The sequence below is a fragment of the Asparagus officinalis genome, chromosome 1 (assembly GCF_001876935.1).
Source record: "Asparagus officinalis chromosome 1, Aspof.V1, whole genome shotgun sequence".
Lineage (NCBI taxonomy): Eukaryota > Viridiplantae > Streptophyta > Magnoliopsida > Asparagales > Asparagaceae > Asparagus > Asparagus officinalis.
The window spans coordinates 38,542,115-38,551,711 of NC_033794.1; positions in this window are offsets into that span (position 1 = coordinate 38,542,115).

Here is a 9,597-nt window from a genome sequence, read left to right on the forward strand (position 1 = left end):
GGAGGTTCTATTCATGATAACGAAGAAAGATTATACCTACATATTAGCTAGAAGAGAGTTGTTGCTTCATGTTATCATTGTAAATTATAAAATTCATGAATCTATGGTCATTCTTGTCAATGCACTTTGTATATTGATAGATCAATTGACTATGGACAATGGTATTGAGATTGTGATTCTTTATAAATAATTGTAATTGTACTTAAATTGTAGTCCTATTTGAGTGGTAAGCATACCATGGTGACCACACCATCGTTTCTTATATTTTTTGGTTTGAACCAAATACTAGAAAATGAGGGGATCATGTCATACATCAACTATTTTCTTGTTTTTTTAAATTGAACCAAACTAAAGAAAGCGATGGAAAGTAATATGCCTCGTGTTTTTTTACGAAACAATCACAAGTGGTGAAGTTGCATGTTTGGTGTTTATATTAATGTCTTGCAAAGTTTGGATACGTTAATTTTTTCAACGTAGAGAAATTGGATTTTGGTATCAAATTGTATGTTAAATTGTTTACTTACATATGCTAGGAGAAGATACAGGTCTTCCCTTGTAGAATTTTTTTTTCAAGATTTAAATAAATGAGAATGATTTTTTATCTCTTTCTCATATGTAGAGAGCTAGATGATTTTTTTTCAAGATTTAAATAAATGAGAATGATTTTTTATCTCTTTCTCATATGTAGAGAGCTAGATGAAGTGGCTAACCTGTAGTGAACCTTGAAATATTTTTCTTTCATATCGAAAGAAGAGAAATTTCTTTCCAATTCTTGATAATTGCATCACCTTATGGAGGTTCTTCTTATAGTGTGGGATCAAAAAGCTCGTGGGATGCTACAACTGCCTTTGCCTTGTTACTGTTGGTGGTTGCTTCAAGCGTATCAGTTTTTGTAGGATACTGGGTTTCCAGAACCAAGTCGGTTCCTTTCACGCCTATTGACAGGCTTTAATACATCACTGTAGTAGCACAATTGTATCTTTATGTTGTATTATATCTGGGTGTAATTGATGTTGCGAGATGGATATTCTTTATATTCTTTCATTTGATTTTTTACGGAGTTGCAACTTCCGTTAAGATGATATTTATGTTGCTAATTTTTATTTACAGCTCCTAATTTTTATTTACAGCTCCGAGTGGAATCTAATGTTTTCTTGCATTCATTTTTGTGAATGCACATGTTGTTTGCTAATGCAGCTGCTGCTGACTTTAATTATATTGTTCATGAGAAACTTTGTTTGCGTCGTTACTCATCTTCTTAGCAAATTACAATTTCCACTTTAATTATATTGTATTGCGTCGTTGCGCATCTTCTTAGCAAAATACAATTTCCACCTGCATTACTAGAGAAAGTATTTAGTGAGGATGGATTGAATATTGCAACAATAAAACCACACGGCCAGAAAGTATTCAGTGGAGAAAATGAAGCAGGAAGTACATGCAGGCTTGCTCACTGATTTCAGCAGATATGGGAGGGAAAAATAGCGAAACACGGATAGAATGCTCAGTGATTTCATGACCAAAGAAATTTCCAAATTAAATACAATAATAAATCAAGCATGCCTCCTAGCATATGTAAGTCAACAATTTAACATACAATTTGATACCAAAATCCAATTTCTCTACGTTAAAAAAATTACTATAACAGAACAGAGCATTTACTATCTATTCAAAAATACATAAAATTAACATTTGATTGAACATAAAAATACATAAACCAGCATATACTATCTATTCAAAAATAGATAACGACATAAACCAGCAAATACTATACTATAAATTCAGCAACAACTAACATTTGATTGCACAAAAACTTAAACCAGCTTCTATTCATACTTCAGCTACAATCTTCACAGGCTCTACATCCCAAGTCAGTTTAGCCACCAGCTCGTCGCGTTGTGTTACATACTTTATCATGTCACAGAACATGATAAAGTATGAGATGGCAGCAAGAATGAAAGCAAACTGGATACATCAAGCACACTGAGGATACAATGACATAAAATGCGCAAGTTACAGGGGAAAAAAAGGGAACAAATGTAGTGATCCAAGAAGAAACCATAAATATAATATATTTGGAAACGCTACATTACAGACTAAAAGGTAGTTGAAAAGAATGATAAGATGTAAAATACAAACACCCGAAAGCTTTTATCGTCATATCTTTCATTACACCACTACCTATAACAAGCAAATTAGTGTTTCTCATACCAACATCGAACTTATCCTTCTAAGAGTTGCCGCATCAAGATGATTTTGCTGCTGGCTGAGCCTCACCAGCCTGATCCGGTTTGTTAATCTTGATCGTCTTGTCCTGAAAATGGTTATAACAAGGGTACAATCACATTGCTGCAGGAAAAAATATTTGAATTTAAGCAAAAAATATGTGAAATATTACAAGTTAATGAGAAAGTTATAAATTTACAACAAGCAATGCTTTGAAATTAGTTGATGCAAAATTTATATAATTTTTGTCGTTTACCATCCATACCATGTATACCGTCTATTCAATTAAGGAGGTCATAGTAATTTATTAATTAGCATAGGAAAATGAAAGCAGGTAACATGAATATCACTAACTTTTTTCAAATGACAATCATCTTAATTTTGAACGGGAGAATGAATATTCAAGGATACTAGCGAGTTTGAACTAGTAAATGTGGGAAAGAAGTTTATGGTTTATGTTGTTGTATGAGTTGAATACTCAGGAAACATATTGTTAACTGCATTTAGGCTCTTAACACAAAAAACCAAGTAACTGCACATTCACCATAATCCAGCGGAGAAGTTTTACCTGAAAGACGAAAGATCAACGCAAAATGTAGCCCTTGAATGCCTTCAACCACTCTGCTCCAACGGCACCTAGAATTACAGTAAATGTGCCTCCCTAGAAATATAGAGTGTTCAATTAACAAATTTGTACAGCCACGACAACATGTTTGATATGGAAAACCTCTCACAGACATTAACACAAACACTTCACACGCAACATAATAATTTAAGCGAAAATGAAGGGAAAATTTACACCTTGAGCCTGTGATCTCCACCAACGATCAAAATACCTATGAGAGAGAGAGAGAGAGTTGTCGCGGCGGCGACGGAGTTGTCGGGGCGGCGACGGGGATCCCGCGGGGGAGATGAGAGATCACGGGAGAGCGGCGGCATCGGAGATGGCCGAGAGTTAGATGAGGGATCACGGGAGAGCGGCGGCGATGAGGTCGCTGCCAAAGAGGCGGGCACGGAGCGGCGATATGGTCACGGCCTAAGCAGGTCGAGGCACCGCTGCATTGCGTCCACGGCACAAGCGAGGCAACCCGGCGCGCGAAGGCAGATGCGCGCGCGCATTGGGCTCACGGCAAGGAGGCAGGGCGCGGAGAGATGGCGGCCTTTGGGTCCGCGGCCAAGCTGAGGCGGAGCGCGAGCCTGGCGTTGCGCGGCTCACGGCAAAAGCGAGGCTGGGCCGCCGTTGCGGTCTCGCGCCAAGGAGGCCCCGGGGCCCGGACGGCCAGATGGTCGCCGTTTGTGTACGGGGCTCGCTCGCCTCTTAGAGAGAGAAGGTGGGGGATTTAGATTTGAGTTTGGCTTTGCAGAGCAGAAAAATTGGCAGGTGACGGGTTTTGGGGGGAGAGCAGAGCAGCAGATCACGGGCAGCGGAGAGAGAAGTTAAGAGTGCGAGGTTTTTTTGCAAAAATAACAACCGCTAAACTATTATCTATTCAAAAGTAGATGGACGAAGAGATGATGCCCACATAGGTACCAAGTTCCTTGGAGGAACTTTGGTACAAGTCCTCCATTTTCCTCAGTATCATATATATATATATTATATATATAATTATATAATATATATATATATATATATATATATATATATATATATACTATATATATATATATATAATATATATAGTATATATATATATATATATGCAGATAATGGGAGGTCATTGATATAGCGATATGATGAGCCATTAATGGCATGCATTGACATAGCAGCGCGATTTCCTGTCCTATGGCAGCTGATGCTGGCCCCCCAGATCCACGCCAAGTATCTGATTTTCAATCGGCCTGTAAGCAATCAAAGGGCAAATTGCAAATGAACCATCGTATTGAGATTAGCGCTAAGACAGCCTGTCAAACAGCTAACCCCCCCCCCCCACAATGTGCATCTTCTCTCGTCTCGAAATCAACCCTCCCTCCTCTCCCAGCCTCCCGCTGCTCCGCAGACCAATCGCTTAACATCGTGATTTTCTCCGTCGACACCCCCCACTCCTTCCCTTCCCGCCTCACTATCCGTCAAACACCTCCTTCCTCCCTATGTCGATAACCTCCGACCGCCGTGATTCTCTCGTCGACAGCCCACCCTCCCTCCTCCCGCCCTCCCATCTACCCCGTCGAACACCCTCCCTCCTCCCTATGTCGACGCCGCCGACACCGTGATTTCTCCCATCGACAACCCCCCTCCTTCTCTCACCTCCCGCTGCCCCATCCAACACCCTCCCTCCTCTCTATGTCGATGTCGACACCGAGCTCCCCCATCAAAGACCCATCACTTCTTCCTCTCTCGCGACTGACGCCGACACAGGTAATAACTCGAACCCTCTCTCGATTTCTCCCTCATTCCCTTTGATTGGATTGTGATAAAATTGGTTTAATAGGTAAACTTTTTTCTTTAATTAGTTGTGCTTAAATTGGTTGCTATGGAGATGGGGTTTTTCATTCTGGGTGTAGATCAATTATCGAGTTGAATTCATTATGCGTGGGCATGGAATGAATGCAAACTCGATTGTTATTTTACGGTATTTTTTACGGGATTATCACAAAGGAATTTTGGGATGTGCAGAATTGCTGTGATAGAATTTAATTCAGTTTTTATGCTCACTGCAGAGCATATCAATCTCACGAATGTTCAGAATTGCTGTGATAGAATTTAATTCAGTTTTTATGCTCACTGCAGAGCATATCAATCTCACGAATGTTTTTTTAATAAAGATAAAACCATGTTGAAACATTTTTTAATAATGATGCAACTATTCAATTTTCTATTGTTCTTTTGTCCATTTTGTAGCAAATTTTAGAGAGAACATTTGCATGTTTTAATAGCCAACAGCTTCCTTACTTGTTTGTTAGTGTGGTTTATTACGTGCAAATCCTGGAAACAATTTTGCTGCAGTGTGGTTATAGACTTGCATCATTAGGATATAATTTCATGAAGTTTGTAACACATTGATAATTGTTTCAGGGCTACGAGAGGACAATGAATGTTGAAACAGATGATGTGCTACACATTAGACTAAGTGAAAATGATACCCAAAATCTCATGGATGTTGATGGTGAATTGCATACAGCTCTTATAGGCTCGAATGAGATGACTTTCATAAGAGAGACGCCATACGAGGGAAAAGAATTTGCTACATTGGAGGATGCATACAACTATTACAATTCTTATGCAAAAAAATTGGTTTTGGAATCCACAAGGAAACAGCCGATAAGTCAAGAAAGTTAGGAGAAATTATTTCTCAAGTTTTTGTTTGCAGCAAGACATGGAGAAAAAGGTTATCAGATAAGAGAGAGTGTGGGAAACTTGTCAATCGCTGTCCAGATACTAGAGTGGATTGTCCCGCAAGAATGAAGATTAAGTTGTTCCTCCAAGACATGGATTGTAACGAAGTTTGAGGGACAGTACCCAATCCATCTATTATCGAGCCCTGATAAAGTGTTTAATCATTTTTCCCACAGGCAAAGGCATCGCTCGAAGACTTGCAAGAGAATTATTGAGAATTTGAGTGAAGAAGGAATGGCTCCTTCTACTATTGCTCGAGTGTATAATGTTATGTCTAAGAGTCTTCATGACGAATATATTACTGTACAACAATGTATTGATCACATCAAAACTATTAGGAAGAACAATATTGGCAATGAATGCATATCCATCATAAAAAAATTTCAAGATAGGAAGGAAATCGATCCAGAATTTTACTTTTCCATAGAGTTGGATCAGTCGGGTACTATGAGGAGCGTGTTTTGGGCTGATGGGAGATCAAGATCTTCTTATTTAAGTTTTGGAGATGTAGTGGAGTTCGACGTTACATATAAAACCAATCATTTGAGCCTACCGTTTGCTCCATTCACAGGTGTAAATCATCATCGACAGTCCATTCTCTTTTGTTATGCGTTACTTACAGATGAGTAAGAGCTGTTGGCCTTCTTGTTTTGATGATGTTTAACAAACAATTTACTTCTAATGTTATTTGTCTAGTGTTTGTATAATTCTATTTATTATAGCCAAACAACAAGTTAGAGAATGGATGGAATTGCGTATTCACGATCATATCCAATGGAGGTTGGCGGAACTGTGGAGTGAAGCCTTACAATTCAAGTTCAAGCTTCATCTGCGAGTGTACCAAGATAGAGCTTATTGAAGATCAAGATCGAGCTTGGGTAATTTAGTTTAGGTGTTATATTATGCGTGTTAAGTACTTTAAGCTCAATATCATATACACACACTTTTTATTGGTTTCTATGTATATATATATAGTTATATATATATACACATTTTGACTTTTTGTTTATCCACAAACAAAGTTTTTACTAGCATATAAATAAATATTTATATTCATACATATTTGGTTTTACGTAGATAAATTGGTTTGGTTTAATTTCATAGATATGAAACAAATATATATTCATATTCATACTCATATATTTCATATTCTATTGTATTTGTGAAAATACTATATTCATTATTTATAGACTTCATAACAATAGTTTACATCTTTCTTCAAGTCTATAAAATCATTGTGTATTGTTTCAAAACATGGTTAAGCTAAAATGTCAAAATTCATATGTTTACATTTTCATGTTTTGGACTATTTTACAAAATGATGATATTTCTAATTTGGAAAGTTCTTTTTGAAAACCAGTTTTTGTAGCATGTGTATTATCATGTCTACAATCATTTTTCAAAGTTTTATATTTTTCTGAATTTATTTGCTATTTTTAAATAGAGTTTTAAATTTAGAAAATCAGATTTTTACATATGTCAGTTTGCGGTCGACCGCCACGGTCGACCGCCCCTGAGTTCAGAAACTTAGTATGAGTTTAGTTGGCTCACGGTCGACTGTGGCGGTCGACCGTATGCAGTCCAGAGAGTTTCGCGGTCGACCGTCGTGGTCGACCGTCAGCTTTTCAAAAGCCCAGTTTTGCCTTTTAGTTGCTCGCGGTCGAGCGTGAGTTTCCCACGGTCGACCACCGCTCTGTCTTTTCATTCCCAACGGCTATTTTCTACAGTTGTTGTTTGGGGCTTTTTGGTCTTTTGTTTGGGGTTTTTGGCTGAGGTTTTGGGAGGCTATAAATACCCCATTGATCTCATTTCTCAAACCAACCAAGAAGTTTTTAAAATAAAAGTTTAATAAGGGTTTAAGCTTGGTTAGTTTGTTTTAAGTTTGGGGTTTTACAAAGAGAGCTTACATCAGTTGTTGAAGAGTTCATCTTTAATATTTCATCATCCTCTCTTTGTGTTTATAGAGAAGTTTTCTAATTCTTTTCTCTAGCAACTTTATTATTGATTTTCATATTATTATTATTGCTAGTTTGCTATTTGAGTTAGATTTTATTTCACTCATTGTTTACACACACCCACTTGAGCTTATTATATTTTCATACATAGTATAATTGGGTTGGTGAGAGTTGTAACAATTAAGAGTGAGCTTACATTGAGTTCTCATCTATTATAGAGAACAAATCATTTATTATATTGTGAGATTGTAAAGTTTTCGGTGAGCTAGAAAATCGAGTGTGAGGAGTATAGACGTTGATCGGTGAACGTTGAAAACCGACATTGTGAGTGTTTGTGAACGTTGATCGGTGAGCGTTGAAAACCGACATTGTGAGGTATAAATGTTATTTGAGTGAGTGTAGAACACCCGGTTGTGATAGTGGATTTCTCCCCGGGAGTGGGTAGCGGAGATGTAGGACGGAAGGTCCGAACTCCGTGATCATTTGAGTGTGTTTGAGTTTGTCTTTGGTGCATTTGCTTATGCATTTATCTTATATCACCAATTGCCTTTACTCTTGTATATTTTGCCCTATCACATTTGTAGTTTGATTATGTCACCCTTGTGTTAGTTTATATATCCTTGCATATATTTCATCATATACCTCTTTGCTAGGATATATCTCTTTGTTCATATTGCATATTTTTGCTCATATCATATTGTATATCTATCTTGCAAGAATAATATTTGAATTAGTTTTAATTGGTATAAAATCGAATTAGATTAGCATAAGACCCTAATCACCCCCCTCTAGGGTCTAACAAGAGGATACCTTTATTTGGTTGTTCACCTAATGGCTAAAATGTATGCATGAGATTGCACCAAAAGCAATTATCACTGATCAAGATGCACAAATAAGAGGAGCTATCAAACAAGTTTTTTCTAATACCCGACTCCATTTTTGTTCTTAGCATATTGGCAGATATATTGCCGAGCAGCAACTTCCAATGAAAGCACAATATGGAGATGAGATTTCTACATATTTTGATAAGTGGTACCGAGCTAGCACTATTCACACTTGTGAGGAACGATGGAAGATTTTGAAGGAGAAATTTAATATAGATGAGAATGTAGATAGTTGGCTGACGAGGATGTATAGATTACATGCACACTAGGTAGATGCATATTTGAACGACATATTTTGGGTAGGAATGCCAAGTAGTCAGAGAAGTGAAAGTATCAATGTATTTTTTGATGGTTATGTAAATACAAAGACTAGGTTTGTGGACTTTGTATGCCAATACGACAAAACCTTAGCAAATTGTCGTGCATCTGAATCTTGATCGAGAAGACTTTATGACATTGAATATCGTGCCTGTAATGTTGCTTCGACATCCTATTGAAGTGCAAGTTAGCAAGTTATATACTAGGGGGATCTTCAAAATGTTCCAAGATGAGCTTACTAGTGGGTTATCACTTTTTCATGAAGAAATGCTAAAGGAGGAGCAAAAAATAATTTATCTAGTTGGTGATTTTTTTGAAGAAAGAGAGAAATGGGAAGAAGATACATATGATAAATCTAGAGAGCTTAAGTTCAAATGCTCTTGTGCACTTTTTGAAACCGATAGGATCCTTTGTAGGCATATATTGCATATCATATGGCTTCTTCAATTGACAGTTATTCCTGATAATTATATATTGCAAAGGTGGAAAATTGATGCAAGACACAAAAACATTAGATTTTTTAATGATATGGATGTAAGAAGCAATGAAGGTAGCCTGGAGTAGTGCGATATTATTAGATTGTGGGCAATTCGATCCAGAATCAATGCTACCCTTGAGATGGCTTCATGTTCAGCAAATGTCATTTCTATGGTGGAGAGAATGCTACAAGATATTACTGTATCCGTTGAGAAGGAAGTAAAGCTTAATGAAATTCATATTGCAAACTCTCAAATTAGAAGGCAAATTAGTTCAAATGCAAATGTAGTATTGAGAGATGGTGAAGAAATTTTAATTCGTGATCTTAGTGGCCCAGTCAAAACAAAGGGTCATCCAAGAGGTGCTTGTTTGGGGAGAAAGTTAATATCTTCATTGATGCATT